This window comes from Stylophora pistillata, chromosome 5, assembly GCF_964205215.1.
Source record: "Stylophora pistillata chromosome 5, jaStyPist1.2, whole genome shotgun sequence".
Taxonomy (NCBI): Eukaryota; Metazoa; Cnidaria; class Anthozoa; order Scleractinia; family Pocilloporidae; genus Stylophora; species Stylophora pistillata.
In genome coordinates this window covers 35826513-35841631 of record NC_142523.1, presented here as the reverse complement: position 1 = coordinate 35841631, position 15119 = coordinate 35826513, and the positions used below count along the sequence as shown (strand labels likewise).

Here is a 15119-nt window from a genome sequence, read left to right as displayed (position 1 = left end):
TTTAGGACTCTATATGAGCTTTCGCGCGCGCGCGCTCAAGTAGTTTAAGGCCTGGGTTTTATCTTGGTTTGAGACCCCCAGCAGAGTTTCAAGAAAAAAAGTGGCGGCCGTTACCGCATAGCGCGTTCGAAGTTTAGATCAGAGAGCCTTTACGCTTTTGGAAGGCGAACATGGATGTATCTACCGAAATTTTTTTAGAAGACGTTGTTTTCGTGCAGATGTGAGGTCTACAGCTGAGGTGAGTGGTATTTTTGTGTTTCATTCGGCAAATTAGCTCTAATTTGCCGGAGCTTCCATAATGCTCTGAGGCGTAAATCCAAATAACGAGCGTTTTATTCAAGGAAAGCGCATTTTTTCGTTTACTAAATTATAGATTACAAATGTTTTGGTATGTTTCGGAAATTTTCCATTCTCGTCAGTGTAGGATGAGGTGGAAATTAATAAACCGCGGAGTGAAAACTTACCCGTAGCGTAAATTTTGTTGTTTACCAAATTTAAATGCCTCGGCTCAATCTCGAGCTAGAAATTTAACGGTGATTTATAGTACAACACTTTTGTGGGTAAATGTATTTATATGAGCCTCAACAAAGAGAGTTCACTACTCAATCTACAAGGTATGTAAATGAGAGAGAGCAAAAAGCTAAGTGTCAACAGTTGTGTTCTTATACATGTGTAGCGAAATTTAAAGTATACATATCTATGTTTTAGATTGAATCGATCCCAAGAGAGGTGACAAACTAAATTGGGATGTCGTCTTTAACCTTAGTTAACAATGACTGATTTGCCAGCCTGTGACGAATAACACAGACATTCTCAATCCAACATGAACATGGCAAATAGGAATCTGACCATTACCTTTTCTTAACTATGATTTTTACTTAAATTCTTATACAACTTCCACATTCATCAGGGTATGTTGTCCAACTTGTGAAATTAAAGCCATCTAAGTTATGGTAGAATTTTAAGCCAAGTAATGTAAACTGTTGCCTGAGACTTCTTTTCTAATTTCATGTTCACAGTGTATTTTTTTTTAAATCCATAGCGACAAGATAGCTCAACAGCACAGCTATTCTGAGGTCAAACATAATCTTTGACTCGCTTATGATGAAGGTGAGCAATTAGTAAATAAGTGTTAATTACCAGTAACAAATTTGCTCTCAATCTGAAGCTTTTGGTGGTAAAAATGATGGACAACAATCACTTTCAAGTGACTTATTACCTTTTTTAAATGACCTGACTAAATCATTTAAGGGAATAAAATTAGGTAAGAATGCTTGATCAAAATACTTTACAAATGTACTGTAATCATCTTCCAGGATTGTAGCAATTTCAGAGCAACTTTTTTCTTGTGAAGAGTACTTGTTACCTCATCTGATAACTCATAGTCATTAGCATTGGGAAGCCAGTTATTCTGCATTAAGAAGGTTGCATCCCATAATTTTGTATCAGACTGTAGTTGCCTAGTGGCCTTCAGGACAAGAACTTGTATTTTTGCTAGGTGGTTTTCATACCTGTTGGCACAATATCTGGATTTGGGTTTGCGGTTTAGGTTGTTGTGTAATTTTTCAGGCTGTATGACTTCAGGTGTTCTGCTTTCGGGCATTTTTTACCCTCCTTTTTGCTTCATCAATGGTTTCAAAACATTCTACCATTCTTTGCCTTTTCCTGGTTGCAAAATATGTTCATTGAGCCAGGTGAAGGTTGACATAATTTTTTTTTTTTCAGGAATTTTCTATACTTTTTTTTTTTAATTTTCTCTCTTCTTTACGGATTTTTTTTTTGCCTCAACAGGTGAAACTTTGTTTGTCAACCCAGCCTCGGAAACCATGGACATGACTTCTGTAAAGGACTTTACCAGTTGCTCCTTACATTCAGAGTCGAATTCCTTATATATCACTGACCCTACGTTTTTCACTTCTTTTGGTGTTGCTTTGAAGATTTTTTTTCCTGAAAGCTCTTTGGCTTGACTTTTTACTTCTGTGAATGCCTCCCTTCTGCTTGCCACACAACCTGTGCTTTTTTTGAAGAGGCTACTCTCTGCTGGTGTTGTTAAGAGACAGCATTTGCATTCTATTTGGTGCAGAGATTTTTTACCCTGGGCAGTTTTCTGCCAGCTTTCTATAGAATATGCATTTAGATACTGTTGCTTTTTTTCTGGTGGTGACCACTGTGAAATTTGGTTATCAATGGCCTTATATTTCTTGAGAAAAAGACCTATTGATGTAACTATACTTTTTTGTAATTGTGCTTTATTTTTCTACCTGTAAGTATTTAGTGACCTTCAAAAGATTTATGGAAAGAAACACTTTTGCTCACATGTAAATGGGGAAATTCTTTGAAATTTTCCATTTAGAGCTGATATCTCTCTTCAAATTGCTGGCTTTTATACGCCTTTTCTGATTCATTGTCCTTTGTTGAAAAATTTTTCTGGGCAAGGGACTTAGTATTCCTTAAATAAACATGAGCGAATCAATCCCTAGTCAATCTCCATGTCAATTTACATTTTGTTTCTATTTCATTTTTCACTCAATATTTTTTTTGCCTTCTTTTTTATTTTGTACGTCATGAAATTGGACAGATTCCTCCAACTGAGCTGGCAGGAAATTAGTGCAAAGTGCACATGCAAATTATCTCTCCATCAAGATGGGGTGGGAGGGGAGCATTTGAAGTTTGAATAACCTTGTTTTTCACCCTTTTCTTGCTGCCAGGCCAGTTGAAATCCCTGTTCATTTCTTACCAACAGATTTTCATAAGACCTAAGAGCAGGATTTTAATTTTTAAACACATGGAGCACTAATGTTAGCAGTTATTTCTCCCTTCCACCTCCCACCTCCTGCGGCTCAATTTTGGTCCATGTTGTGGGTTGATTTTGCTGTCATGTGAAGAGAAGAATTAAAGCTGTTGTATATATGACTTCATGGGAAACAACAACCCATGCAGTGAGTCCCACAGTACATCTCTTAATTTATTTTAGCATCTTTTATTTTCTTTCGGTCACGGACGTGGAAATTGCGAAAAAAGCAACAAACAAGTTGAAGTAATATTATTGAAGCATTTCAGTATCTTACAATTACAGGAGATGAAAACATACAATACTAGAGCAGTAAAAAATAATTCGTTCGTTTTTTGGCTTGCTAAGCCAGCAGTGTTACTTTCCCATCAGATATTTGTCCGGTGATCGACCTGACAACTATAACCACCATACTTGATTTGTGCTTTCTTGGTCAGCGGTATAATGTGGTAGTCAAGTCATGTTCATGTATTATGTTCGAAAAGAAACAAAATGGCTACTTCTTTCGTAGTTTAAAAAGGGGTAGTCAGAATGCTATCGCCGGTGCCGAATTTTTCATTTCAAGCAGTTATTTTTAGCGAAATGGAAGAAGGTGTTGATAAACTTTATCTTCTCGTTTGGAATGAAGTTCCAAATAGAGTTGATAACAATCTAAAGACCATTAAGTTGAGAAAAGTTCCTTCTCAACTCCTAAAAATCTCTAATCTCTTTTTTAAGGAACGAAGGAAATTCATTCCAAACGTAGATGGCTAGCATTTTTTATTGAGTATTTTTCTCATTCATTGATCAGTAACGAGTGTGTGTAAATCTTACCAATTCCGATAAAAACCGATTGAGTAGCGTTTTGATCACGTGACCCGACAAGTGACCGTCGTTGTCGGCATTGTTGCCATAAGGTAAAAGTTCGTATGGATATCTATCGTCCCTGAAAGTTTCAGCGAAATCGGCTGTATATTTATGGAGATATGGCTGTTTATTTTATTAAGGCAATTTAATCTCCTGACCCAGGCCTTAAACTACTTTAAAATCACGTCTCCAACTGACTTCACCCTCCAGGCTATATATCGATTGTTCTATTGACAGCTATTAAATGAATTCACTTCATTTGTTATGATGTTTGGTCCATCAACATTTCAGAGAAAAAATTACGCTTAAATGTGCTTTGAACCGTTAATCTATATTATTTTTTAAACTTCATTCGCTTGACATAGATGTGAAATTCGAGGCTGATGGCGACAAAAATTGTGAACATCATTGAATTTTCTAAAATCTCGTCAAATTGATATATCAGGTACTTCACTGTCGGTAGCAACAGATTATTTCCCTGTATACAAGAGTGCTATGCGCGACACAAAGAAGATGCAACAAAAACCAAGAAAAAGAATGACTAAGACCCATGGAAATATTTTCAATCTTGTCTAATACATTTGGCGCAACGTTTTGAGCTAAAAACAGAAAAGAAATTAAAAACCCAGACTGGAGACGGGATTTGTCAACTATACCGTCCCTTTGAAATCATGATGGGGACTAGAAACTATTCGTTGAATGAGAGCGCATGACTGGGTCATTCTCTCAACGGAAGGTAAAAATTGAGCCTCTATCAAAGTTGACGTAAAGATGGGAAGGGGGAAGGTGCTGAAAATCTCGGAAACTTCATCAAATCTTCACAGTTTCAGTTAGTATACGTAGATTCAGAAGACAGCTGATTAAATGAATAGAGGAATTTATGTGATCATATTTTTATTTTAGTCATTTTGCATCGGGTGTTGGTTCTTGATAATGATAGCTTCCTGTTGATTGAAGTGCATCATCGTGTTAAAAGAAAGAAGAAATTCTTCAGTTGGTACATCCCGTCTAATTGGTGTCTCCCTTCTTAGGAATCCCCCCTTCCCCCCCCTCGCTAGAGGGTCTCATGATAAAAAAAAAAAAACATAAAAATGCTGCCCATTAAAACCTAAACTAAAAATGAGTGACCCGTGTCATGTTCATTGGGGGAACAACAGTAAATATAACAAGAACTGAAACCCTTTAAAAACTTCACACTGTACACCTGTTTTAAAATATTGTAAACGCAGTACTTACGGCGGCAAAAATTTGTGAACGGAACTTGAAGCATTAGCCTGCTTCATACGTCCAATCAGTAAAAGGCAGGCTTCGTTTTACTTATAAGGTTTATTGTGTTTACCTCCATCGAAGCAGTTAGGTCGTCCGCAGTTTTTGCAAAAATCACCTATTTCTTAAACTTTAGACGCTCTGTAATGTTGGGAAAATAATGGCGCAGCTCATCCGCCTGTTGAGTAATATCAAAAAGATCTTGTCCGTCGATATTGTCGTTTTCTTGAAGGTAACAAAAGAAGCCAAACAATTGAATAGGTTTACCTTCCACGTGAGGTTGTGCCGAGAAATCAGAACGTTTGCTGAGCTTACCTATCCTATCGTAAGTCTCGAGAGAAAATCCATGGCTCCGAAGCCAAGGCACAACCTCCTCTGCGGTGAAGTCACGAGTGAAATCTATCTTGAAGTTTCGTCGCAGAACTCTTTTGGAAAGATGCGCGGGCAATAGAGGACGAATTTTGGAGGGAAATCTTTTTTTAGATATATATATATACCCAAATTGTAATCATTAACGAGAGGTTTACGTTTCATATTGTCTAAGCCCAATGAAAACTCACCCACGTTATTAATGAGTTACCGCGTTAATGAGGGGGCAAATTTTCCCGAACAGCCCCCTCCTAAAATCTAAATTAAATAACGTTACACTGATTTGACAGTAAACCCAAGACAGCTCGAACGCACTACCTATCATCTGAGATTACTACCAGTAATAGAATGTATTGGCCTCTCATGGGGCCAAATCTGCCTCACTTTATTTGGACCTTAGAGGGGCCGAATTGAGAGGAAGGGCCAAAAGGGTCATTAGTGAGGCCATTTCAGAAATAAGAAGGGCAGAATCGGCACCATCTCGAACTGATTTGGCTCTTTTTATCCAAAACGGCCCAACATGGGTCAAATTGGCCCTCAAAAAATTGGGGCCGATTTGGCTTTTGGCGTCGACTCGGCTCTTTCCATTTTACAGTGCCGTTTGCGTCAATTGACAGAGATTTTACGATACCCATTTGCGTCAATTTACAGAGATTTTACGGTAGCCGTTTGCGTCAATTTACAGAGATTTTACGATACCCGTTTGCGTCAATTTACAGAGATTTTACGCTACCCCATTTGCGTCAATTTACAGAGATTTTACGGTACCCGTTTGCGTCAATTTACAGAGATTTTACGATACCCCGTTTGCGTCGATTTACAGAGATTTTACGATACCCGTTTGCGTCAATTTACAGAGATTTTAAGGTACTCCGTTTGCGTCAATGTGCAGAGTTTATTATGCTCAGTTTGTGTTCATTTACAGCAGCGTAATTCACAGACATCTTATGTCGGACGTCTAATTTCGGTAAAATCTTTGTAAATAGTAGATTGACAAACATTTTTGGTACATTTTATAAAGTCTGTAAATTGCAAGTATTTCTTCTCATCACTGCACTTATAATTTGTTTACATTTTACAAACTTTTTATAAAGACCTAAAACCGAAAACTCTAAAAACTCTATAAGATATCTGTAAAATAAATTTAAAGAGATTTTGTTTTAAACAAGTAAAATTATCAAGTCTGTAAATTATTGATCTGTAGACATTTCATGAATTCTGTAAATGGTCCAACTGAATTTTCCAGTGTTTAGACGCTTTTAATTTTGATTCAGGAATGATCACAAATTAATCGTAAGACTACTAAAAGAAAAGCTCTAAAATTCTCCTGATATTGTTGAAAAAGAAACCTGGTAGTACAAAAGCTGTTTAGCTTATGAAAGATTTCTAGTTCACTACAGACTATGGGCGGCCGTCACCACCAAAAATACAAGGATGTCAAATAGATCAGTAAATACAAAGATGGTTTAAGGATCAGCTGCAGGATAGCATAGCTAAAAAAAAAACCTTTAACTGTTTCCGGTCCAGGCTTATAATCTACGTTTAATGGAGAAAATAAAAATAGAATTTCCTTTTACTATCACTGCACCCAGGAAAAAAATATATAAAAAAAAGTAATATAATGTACACCTCTTTAAAAATAATAAATGTAAGCAGTCTTACCTGAATACTCTAATCGTACGGAAAACCAATTAAAGCATACCGATATCACTTTGTTTGAAATATGTCTAAACAAATCAAGGCTATCAGCTGGCATTCGACATTTCTCGCACGTCGTAACATTACTTAACACTTCAAACATTCAGGTACACCAACGCGTGCAAACTGTGGGAAACCGGGAGGCCGGCAAACCTTGGTAGAATCAAGTCTTGTTGCCAATTTAATTAAAACAAATAAAAGCAATATCGGCTGGAGAAAAAAGGCTCTGCTTTACGGCAAGGCGAAGTGAAGGCTCTTCAACACAGCGACTACAATATGTGATCGATGGTTTCGCGCCATTCTTCACACTCAATGACGTCATGCCCCCCCAGCAGATCACTGTTCCATTTGCGGTTTGTATTTTTGGTGGTTTTGGTGGTAATGTACAGGCGGCCGTCACCACCAAAAATACAAGGATGTCAAATAAATCAGTAGATACAAAGATGGTTTAAGGATCAGCTGCAGGATAGCATAGCTAATAAAAGAATGGCATGGCCAAATTATAGACATGCAGTCTAGGTTTCCTTCATGAAACAGAACAGCCTAAACATAAATAGTTTAGCCAAATGATAAACGGTCTAGTTGCCCCATGTCGAGTTGGAACATGAAATTGTGAAATGGACCAGCTAAATTGCGAATATATCTAGCGCTCATTTGCAATACAGTACACAAACAGTGTAGCGTTGCTTCAAATGACTCAGGGTAATACGGAGTAGCACAGCGTTCGCACAAACGGTGTAGCTTTGGGTGAAATGGCTCAGCATAATGTCGAATGGTACAGCGTACATACAAACAATGTAGCTTTGCGTGAAAAGGCTCAGCCTAATGTGGAATGGTAAAGTCTACACACAATTGGTGTAGCGTTGTGCGAAATGGCTCAGCGTAATGTCAAATGGTACGGCGTAATGTCAAATGGTACAGCGTACATACAAAAGGCGTATCGTTGCGTGAAATAGCTCAGCGTTATGTCAAATGGTACAGCGTACCCACAAATGGTTTAGCGTTGCGTGAAATAGCTCAGCCTTCACGTCACGCCACAAGCAAGCTTGACGATTTGCCACAACATCGAAATATTTCATGTAATGTTGAGCAATTTAATGTTCAGCGGGAGCGTCTGATGTTCTGCAAAGCTATTCGACGTAACGCTACACCATTCGTGTGTACGCTGTACCATGCGACATCACGCTGAGCCATTTCACGCAACGCTACACTGTTTGTATGTACGCTGTACCATTCTACATTACGCTATCTCGCCAAAACCACCAAAAATACAAACCGCAAACGGAAGAGCGATCTGCTAGGGGGGCATGACGTCATCGAGTATGAAGAATGGCGCGAAACCATCGATGACATAGTGAAGTCGCTGTGTTGAAGAGCCTCTACTTCGCCTTGCCGTAAAGTAGAGCCAATTCGGTAAGTTTCTCCTCTTTTTTCCCCAACCGATATTGCTTTTATTCGTTTTCCTTCATGAAAGCTTTCAATGCGAAATGGGGTTGACAGGCCTACACGACTCCCCAGCGCGTGTTAAGACGAACCAACGAATCTTGCCTTTGTTACACAATACCAACCATTAGTGCCAAACCTAAAGCAAATCCTCATGAAAAACTGGCATTTAATAGAAACATAACCACAACTGAGCGAACTTTACATTGAAAATCCGCCGCTTGTATCTTACAAAAGAGGGCGGTCGCTCAAAGACATACTCGTGAGGGCCAAACTTAGTATGTACACTGAAATGTCTCAGTTTGTTTAAAATGAGTACCGTCACATCAAAGATTGCGTCCTTTTCGAATCGTTCGCCTTTGAAGATGTAGGTGTCCAGGAATGTTGTTTCCTTATCGGAAATTTCAGCCGTAAATTTTATTGTTGGATGATGGTTTGCTTTTTCAATGAAACGTTCTATTGTTGCTTTGTTTGTACTCCATAACGAGATGTCGTGTATGCAACCTTTCCAAACAAGCAGTTTGAAAAGGCTTTTGTCAAGGATTTCTTTCTCTACCTTGTTCATGAAAAATATTAGATAAGGCGACTACCATTTTCGTGCCCATGGCCGTAGCATGTGTTTGAAGGTAGTGTTTTCCATTAAAATGGAAAGAATTTTCTTGGAGAATTAGCCTAAGCGCTTGTTTTAGTGGTTGTGTAGGGATAGGAGTTCCGTTTCTGTAGAATATTTCGTATGCTTTACATCCAGTGCCTATCACGAAGCGCGCGCCAGTGACATCAATGGAAAGTTAATATTCTCGTTGTTTTTGCTATTTTTCAAATCAAAGCTACTGAAACATAAAAAACAAGGGCCTAAATTTGCTGTACAACAGTCACCCGCCACGCCCCGCCCGACGAGCTTTATACGACTTTGAATTTCTTGACCCCTACCGATTTTGCGCTATTGAATAGCGCAAAGTCAGGAGGGGGTCTAATTTTTCTTCACGTAGCATCTCTACGGGGCAAAATTTAATGAAGGATTTTCACAAGAAAGGTGTTGAGAAGGGAGGTTCGGCACATGGCAATCTATCAACAGATTTAATTTGACTCGTCAGTCTAGACAACATTACGAGGTAAGTATCGAGTGCGCACTGCGCATCACAATATGTAGAAAATGCATCTTCTCAACGTAAACAAAAATTATGAAACTGACGCTCGTATCGAAGTGTGCGTCGTTTCCTTAATGTTGAGCCAAGCAGGAGCACTTTGAGTAAAGAAATCTTTGAGAAAAAGTAAGAATTATAAGTACGAACCTATGAGAGAATTATTAGCTAGTACGAACATAGGAGTTCTCAAAGCCATTAATCAATCGAGCGATGCCGATACAGCGCGCGATCGTTGCTGTTCTTATCAGAGTAGGAAAACAGTAACTCTGACACTTAGCAGAGCGTTTTATTTCGTTGTTCCTGCTTCTACATTCAACAGTTACCTAAAGCCAGCTGAAAGATGCTACAAATTAACATGCGAGAGGGTTGTGGCGGTAAAAAAGTTAATTTGAGATTTTTTCACCCAGTAAAAAGGTTCAGCTATTCCTAAACTGGAAAAAAAATGTTTTGTTTTAAACTGGTCTCTTGGCTGGATTGAGGTACACTGCATTCTGAAGTATTAAGGATAAGGCTTCCATCTCCTATTTTTGTAAATATTATTCGCCATAACTCCCAGACTAAAAATGTCACCAGCGACACTTAGTCCATGTTGTCCCCCTCTCAACGAGTTCTCCTTCATCGACGTGCTTCTGTATCTGTATTTATTCGCCTGCTGCGATCTGCGATCCTAGCTTACCTCTTCTCTTTCTATCTTTTCGTCTCCGCTTTTGTTTCTTTATTTGCTCTTTGTGAATTAGCCTCTCCTGCTCGTCGCTTTCGTCTTCTTAAAAAAATCGACAACGCACAAATAACTGGAAGTCGGACGCAACGCAAAGTCGCTAAACACTCTAAAACTGACTCCTCTTTATTCAGGTATTTCATTAAGTCAACTTAACTGGAGAAAAATGCTGCTTTTGTGCTCCTTTTAAAGAGCACGTTATAACCTGAGAGATCGCTAAACTGCTGTGGAAACTTGACTGCGCAAGAGAGTCACTATTTAGATCTGGGAAGTGACCTGGAAATAATGGTAAACCTCATAACCTACCGCCGGCTTGAATACACATATCCCTTGACGTAGCTTTCATAGAATGAATCTCCGGTTTGAAACACACGCGTGTGAAACTCATGCCGGAATAGTTGGTTCTTCCCCTTCAAGAACGTTATTGGCTGGACGCAAAAACGGTGCTCACTAACTATGGCAGAAATCTACGTTACATATTGCCAATTATGCGCGAAACACATGACAACAAGAAGGACGTTAGAAAGGCATTACAACCAAAAGCATCCTTGTTGTGATACTCCACAGAGTATCGTCTTTCTAACTTGGGAAGGAGTGAGACTAAAAACGGCTGCGAGGGAGACCAGTAGAGAAGCCGCAACTTTTAACTGGATACTTAAAGTGGCTGGCAGAATTCATGGAGCTTTCAAACTCTTCACGTAACCCTAGAGTTCCTCGGTAAGTACTAAAAAAAAAAAAACAAACAAACTTGGATCAAACACTTCAGACTATTCGTAATCGTACAAATTATCTTTCTCCAAAGGGTTTTTTTTTTTCTGCCCAGTTCCACGTGTTATACGAGCTTAATTATTTCGTTGGGTCTTTGATCAATATTACTTCAGACAGCCGCTTTTTGTCAGTGTAGCAAAGCAAGCAATGTTACAAGTTCGAAGGCTTCGCTCGGACATAGCGCATCAGCGTCTGGAAAGTCATATGTCCCCTTAGTGGTTTTTTAACACAGTTTCAAGGCCGGGCTGTATCGACAACGGCTCATATGCTCGCGCCAAGTATTGAAAATTACAACAAAAAATGGCCAGTTGTCTTGATCCTCTATTCCGCATATTTTTTCAAACTATAAGTGAACTAGAACCACGAAACCAGTTATTTGCAATGGTTATAAGAGTAAGACTTGTGGCCCTCACAACGAACAACAGCAGTGTATGTTTTGACACCGAAAGAAGATCAAATAGCGTAATTCAAATGGCGACTGAGGTTATATACGCCCAGGAATTACAAGTCAGGGTTACAAGTCGTCCTGAGGCCATCTTGAAGCACTTGACTGAGACGAGCGTTAACAAATGGTAAACACCACAGCGTACACTGTTGAGTTATGGATGCACTTGGGAGGTTACTAAGCACTGAAGAAGAGTCGCTCTCGGCTATCGCCTCGCGCGACTCTTACGCTTCTTTCGTGTACGCTGTGGTATTTACCATTCGTTTTATAACATAACATTGATACATTGTAGCTAAAGAGTTCCCTTTTATTTAACAAATCTTACGTGACCAGAAAAAACAAGCGCACGCGGAAAAATAGTCTTTGTATTTGCTCTCGTCAGCAGCGTACACCTATGGGAAAATGGGGACGCTAAATTGACCAATCAGAGCGCGCACTTTACTTTGGTTATGTTATAATTACTTTTAGTGTTTCTTAAAAATATTTTAATCATAATATCATGAAATTTTATTTATTTTGTACGGCTCTGTGGACTTGACTAAGCACTTTAAAATTCTGTCGCAGCAAAATGATGCCAATTCCCCTTTACAAATGTAAGACTTGACTTTTTTTAGTCATTTACCCAGCAAAGTAGGAAGTGCTACACTCAGTGGAGCTAAAGAGTGCGAACTTCTGAAGCCACCCATATGGAAGGGCAAAACTCTTCGTATGTCCTCTAAAACTTACAACCTTGGTGACGTGGAGCGAGCTCTGTCTGAGCAAGTTAAGGTAAAGTTGTGCTTGACAAAATCCCTCATTGGCTCCACAGAAATAACAAACAGTGTTGTTAATCTGTCGGGGCGTGCTGCGCTAGAAGCTGCAAAGAAAATGCAAAATTCCAAGAGAGCCTCTCTGCAGTCACAACTAGTCATAGATGTTGAAGAAGAAAGAACTACTGGATAATGTGAATTCATATGGTATCCAATTTTTGAGAATTCGACAAATAGAATTGTGAGTTGGATAATAATGCTGGTTAAAACGATAATAAGCTTTTTATTTCTCTTTTAGTTATGGGTCTTTTTAACATGCATAAAATATTTGTCACCATTTTAATTATGAAATGAAAAGTGGTTTGCTGGTCTGCATCAGATCACAAGAAAAAGTTTTTAAGATTGTAAAGTACTTTTTCAGCTAAGAATGTAAAATCAAATAAATTATACAAATGTCTGGTGAAAAATGGTTGCTCTTTACTGAAGTGAGTAGCAGCTCAATCCTTGGTTCTGTGGGTGGTTTGATGCCCTGTGGTGAAATGCATGGCTACTCGTTAACGTATTACAGCCAAACATCAGCATGCATATTCTCCATACTGGTTTCTATACATTTCCTATGGTCCTGATGAAGGGAATTTGTTTAACAATAAATAGCTTCTTGAAGTAACAATTATTTCCTAAATTCTTATGACCAAAATTTTCGATTCAGCTGTGATATTCTAAGGAGAAAACTGGCAATCATCACTCTTTTGGGTAGAAGATTTAGTCAAAGTACTTTCCTAGAAATAAATGCAATTAGTGGTGCAGTTGATACGGACCGATACTCATGGTCTTAAAATAAGTGAGGAGAATTTGCTACCTTTCTATAATCAAAAAATGGATAGATATTCTAGTCTTCTCAGATAAGGACGAATAAACCGTAGGCCCTGTCTCCTGCAGGGTTAGGGGTTGGAGACGTTAATTTCCCACGCACTAGATTATTGATTGGTGGATGTCCTCCCCTGGGGTGGGATGGGTGGGAATTGGCCCTGAAAAGTTCCTATGGGGAGTGGTCAAGTAACATATGTATGTAACATATGTATGTATGTATGTATGTATGTATGTATGTATGTATGTACACAGCCTGCAACTTCTGTGAGGTGGGCTAGAGCAAGACTGAAAATTGAAGCTCTTTGGTTAATTGTCTACCCTTGAAACTGTAACATCAGTATATACATTCTCTGCAGGGGCATAGCCAGGATTTTTCAAAGGGGGGGGGGGTCACAGAGGCTACTCACCAGATTGTCATGTCGACCTCCACGCAGTGCAAGTTTTACTTAATGTTACAGTTTTGGAATGAGCAGTGAGAGTAAAGTGGGCAGGCCAAGATATTGTCATGGCGTTTTCACCACCTGAATATTGTAGGTTGTTTGCTCAAAAGAAGGCTGACCAAGGGGGGGTCATGGGCACCCCAGGACCCCCCTGGCTACGTCCTTGCTCTGTACTGTTTTCTATACATTTCCTAAGGTGCTGATGAGAAAAATTTGTTCAACAATCAAGAGCTTCTTTAGTTGGTGATCATTTCCTTTATTCTCCTGACCTTAATGTGTGATTCAGGGGTGATATTGTAAGGAGAAATTAGATGCCATCACTCTCAGTGATAAAAGGGTTTATCGATCATACATAGTGATTTGGTATTGCTGCATTTTACTTGGTGCACTTTGAGTTCAGTGCACCCAACTGATTTTTAGGGGTGGTTAGTAATGTAAATGGACACATTGTTATCCAATTCTTGACACCACCACCTGATAATAAAAACAAATAAATAATGTATTTACTGTCAATAATGTAGGAAGTGGTTGCCTGATCTTCTGAGCTGGTGGCTCATGTTAAAAACACTCTCCTCCAGATTGAATTGGAATTTTGAATTGAATTTAATTGAATTGAATTGGTTTTTGTGGAGAGAGGAAAACCGGAGACCCAAGGACCCAGAGAAAAACCCTCAAAACAAGGACAAGATAGTTGCTCAAACCAGCGGCCTTCAGCGCGTCTTTTGCCTTTTTACAGAAAGGGCAGTAGGTCTTGGAGTACATTACGACCTTGTTGTCCCTCACTTGTGCCTTAATGAACTCTAATTTCCCCGACATAATGTACTATTCTTCGCCAATCCTTCTTCACAACTGTATTACTCTTCACGACTGTATTACTCTCCACGACTGCGACTCAACTTTTAATGAAGATATTCGAGAGCCCGCACTACCTATTTATAGCTGACAACAAATTTAGAAATAGATGACTCATGTTTGCTTGTCATTTGTGATTATTCAGACAAGTCACGCAATCTTTAAGCGTTTGGAGTTTTGAGTGGGTTTTCATCTCTAAAAACCGCGGACGTCATGGTTAGAAGGGAAAATGTTTATCCAGTGAATACGCCTGGCCATTGGGTAATTGGTCAACTAAAAATATGTTCTTTGAGAAAAATGGCAGGAAAAAGTCGAGAAAAATATCTTAGTTACAATCGGTTAGAGGCATTAAGTTTTGAAAATAAAGATCTTCAGATACGATGTACACCGTTCTACCATGACAACAAGAAACAAGAGTTTTTAAAGAATTAAATTTTTTTCCAAAAAGGTCGTCGATGAATCATTTGAACACGGAAAAATTCTTAAGATTTGCGGTCACTTGCACGCACATCCCGTGAAACTAAACTTGTTGCCAGAATGAGATTACCGTGAAACCTGGGCTAACTTGAAAAGGTCCATGGCGATGACTTGTCATATTTTCGTAAAAAGAAATAGAACTCAAGGGGTTAAGTGATAATTTTGGGCCTGATCTATGAGAGCAAAGTTCATTCTCAGAAAGGACAGGGTGAGATCGATCCTATTTTTAACGAAAAGTATTT

The 15119-nt window shown here is 38.9% G+C and overlaps 1 long non-coding RNA gene across 1 annotated transcript; it reads left to right on the top strand.

Annotated features, from left to right (window-relative positions):
• Positions 1–84: 84 nt before the first annotated feature.
• Positions 85–2479, top strand: LOC148731687 (uncharacterized). The gene is made up of 3 exons (XR_016002169.1): positions 85–238; positions 1043–1110; positions 1792–2479. It is a non-coding gene; the product is annotated as an uncharacterized LOC148731687 (long non-coding RNA).
• The last annotated feature ends 12640 nt before the right edge of the window (positions 2480–15119 follow it).